This window comes from Platalea leucorodia (assembly GCF_965183815.1).
Source record: "Platalea leucorodia genome assembly, contig: HAP1_HAP1_SCAFFOLD_598, whole genome shotgun sequence".
In the NCBI taxonomy this organism is placed as follows: Eukaryota; Metazoa; Chordata; class Aves; order Pelecaniformes; family Threskiornithidae; genus Platalea; species Platalea leucorodia.
The window spans coordinates 15089-18847 of NW_028121028.1; positions in this window are offsets into that span (position 1 = coordinate 15089).

Below are 3759 nucleotides of genomic sequence, written 5' to 3' on the forward strand. Positions count from 1 at the left end.
GCTTTGGGCCTCGTCTGAGAAGCAGGGGACACTGTCTTTCCACAGCAACACAACTGACGGCTAAGCTGAGAAGCCAGCTCTGGCCTGTAGTTTCTCTGACATGACTTTGTCTTTGATTTTGGCCCCTTGCAGGCTGAGGAACTTTACTGCCTGCAGGCTGATGGGACTTATTACGGGACACCAGATGCAGCATTTGGGGATTGTACAAAAGATACTATGGGATGTTTAAAGCAAGGGTAAAAGCTGGGGAAAGGGAAGGACCAAGGCGGCCTGCGGAGAAACGTGTGTGGGAAAGGGGGGAAGAGGGGATAAAAGGAGCTGGTCGTGTATAAACAGGCAGCTCGTTGGTGCAGTTGACTGGCCATGTCTTGTCTTCTCAGGAAACTACATGTCTCTAATGTTTTTGAGAATGAGTTCTCTAAGCCCCAAGCCCATGAGAAGAGCAGGAACCATGATTCTGTCGCAGCGCTTTGGGAACTGACAGACCACATATACGTGCTGCACGAGGCTTGCTTTGAAACCCTACAGGAAACCTGACTGCTCAGAGGTTAAACCTGACTGCTCAGATTGGTTAAAGGTTGCTTACAGATTAAAGCCTTGTCTGAGTGCCAGCAACCAGAGTGGGGACCATGAGTCACCGGGCTCCATGTGGCCGGGGTGTCAGGAACTGGAGAGGCCAGCCAGCCTGCCTGAGTAGGGTAAGAGACTTGTAAAGCAGGTATGGAAGTGGCCTAAATTTTGGCTTGGTACCAGACATACTCCGGGGTTCAAGAGCTGGCTACTGAAGGAACCAGCAGGACCAAGCCAAACACTGCAGAGGCCATGAAGTCTGGACATCACCTGAGACACCCATTTGCGTGTGTGTGGCTGAGTGTGTGAGGCAAGTGGAGATGGGAGGATCCAAAGGCCAGCTACTGTGTAGGCCGAGTGTCTAAGGCTGGTTACGGGGGGGACACATCACACATACATGTCTGTGCATGTGTTTGTGTGTGCAAGTGGGTCTGTGTCCCAGCAGCTGGAGTGGGGTTGGGGACCGTAGGGGCTTGCGTGCACAGGTGCTGGCAACTGGGAGACCTGGGATCCAGAGCGGCTACTGGGTCAACTGAGTACCTCAGCGAAGCTGTGGGGAGATTCCCAGTGTGCCCGTGTGCAGGGGGTTGCTTGTGTTTGTGTGGGGTTGGTAGGTTGGTGTGGGTGAGGCAGGAGGGTCTGTACCAGCAACCGTAGTGGTGCTGGACCTCAGGGCTCACATGCCCAGGTACCAGAAACTGGGGATGCAAGGGCAGGCACTGCACACCCTGAGTGTCTAGGGCAGGGACTGGGAGATCTGTATTGTATGTGCATATGTATTTATGTTTACACTCATATGTATGCCCCACTGACAGACCCTCATCCTGATCAGCCAGAGGTGAACCAGTTCAGGCTGCTGGTGCCATCAGCGTTTGCAGAGTGTTTCTATCCACATTGAGCTGTGTGGCCAGCCTTCAGATGTAGTCCTGCTTGGGGTGCACATGTGAATGCGCCTGGAGGGGCCCAGCTGCTCTGGGGAACCCTGGCAGGAGCCACTGCTGCTGCCGCTCACAGTCCCTGGGCTGGGCCCTAGATCCTGTCTGCAATGGCCCCTGCAGCTTAGCGTGAGGTGTCCTCTGGATCCCCAGCTCTCCGGACACTGCTATCTCCAACAGCTCCCTCTGCTTTGGCATGAGAGGAACCAAACTTCGGGCATCCATTCAGAAGTGGCAGTAAATTGGGCATTGCATGAGATCTTCCATTTACTCCTCCCTTCTCTCACCTCAGCTCTCATCACGGACCTTTCACTGAATACTACTGTTTCAGATTCCTTCCAGCAGCACTCCCCAGGGAATCCCCTGTCCAACGCAGAGTATGCCCTTGGAGTCATACTAGGCTTATAAAAACACTATTAAATTTACGATATTGATTGTACTAACATAGGTGTAGTAAATGAAAAGACTGCATGGAACTCTCATTCAACATAAGTTCTGGATATAACTGCGTCAAGCCATTCAGTTATGTGAATTCTGTGTTCAAACACAATACAAGCAACTTAGTATGAGGTTTCCTAAGTTCAAGGGAGGAATGATCAATGCATGCAGATTGCTGCAGACTGATGCACATTGATATGTTTTGTTTTGTTTTGTTTTTTTTAATTGACAGCTTCTCTCTCATAGCAGCGAGCGAGCAAGCATGAAGACAGCAGTCACTTATTCTTTTTCTTTATGTAACAGTGCTACTAAGACTTGAAGATCAAACCTCAGCTCCCCTGGATGAGAGCAACAATACTCTTTGAATGCTTTAAAATGCTTCCAGTACCTGGACCCTCAGTATCTTCTCTCTTTCTCTCCCAGCTTTGTATTCCACCCGGTCTGCCCTTTCTTTCCTCTTCTTTTCAGCAGAAAACAGATGGAGATGTCTTCTGCACAGACGGGAAGCTTGTTCCCTGGAGGGACATAGAAGTGCAACAACATGCAGCTGTCCTTGTTAGCCATGGCATGGAAATATCAGAAACACAGGACCTATATGCATCTGTTCTCTGAGCCACTTCTAAGAGACAATTGTCCTGTGTAGTACAGCACACTGGGAATATTTCATCCACCATTTATTTATGCATTCATTTATTTATTATTTATTACAATCTTAGCCAAACAAAAAAGAGTGAACAAGTAAAACTTCATGGAAAATGTTGCCTACATTCCTTTCTATGCTAAATGAGGGTCAAGTGTGTAAAGCACAGTCATTACTGTTTTTCAGAATACACCAAATACACTATTAATGGCTTTGGCACCAGCGTGTCACTAGTTCCTATGAAATTTTCCCACAGTGGATGGAAAAAAATATATAATTCCTTAATTAAGTATTTGTATGAAAATAAATGGATTCTAGTGTGTAAGTTACTTTTAGTCTCAAAAGCAGGGCTGGCAAGATTAATCATAGAATCATAGAATCATAGAATCAATGGTTTGGGTTGGAAGGGACCTTAAAGATCATCTGGTTCCAACCCCCTGTGTCATGGGCAGAGACACTTTCCACTAGACCAGGTTGCTCAAACTCACATCCAACCTGTCCTTGAACACTTCCAGGGATGGGGCATCCACAGCTTCTCTGGGCAATCTGTTCCAGTGCCTCACCACCCTCATAGTGAAAAATTTCTTCCTTATATCTAATCTAAATCTACTCCCTTTCAGTTTAAAGCCATTATCCCTTGTCATACCACTATGTGCCCTTGTAAAAAGTCCATCTCCAGCTTTTACCTGCCTTGACCCATGTCCCTGGTGCGTATGTGCAGTTGTGCCTGAGATGCACATCTGAGTGTACCTGCAAGGTCTCAGCCACACTGGGGAGTCAGGGTGGGAGCATCTGTAGCTGCTTCCCACAGACTCCAGTCCAGGCCTTACAGCAAGGCACCCTCTAGGCCCCCAGCCCTCTGGACACAGCCACCTCCAACAGCTCCCTCTGCTTTGGCATGAGAGGAACCAAACTTTGGGCATCCATTCAGAAGTGGCAGTAAATTGGGCATTGCATGAAGTCTTCCATTTACTCCTCCCTGATCTCACCTTAGCCGTCATCATGGACCTTTCACTGATTACTACTTGACCTGCTTTGCTCCTGCTTCAGATTCCTGAAGATGATCTGGATCACAGGAATCACACTGGAAAAAATCATTTGTTCATTTTTAATTCTGAACAGATATGAGGAAAAAAAAATCTTGGAGCTGATCATTAAAAATGAATCTGTCTGATC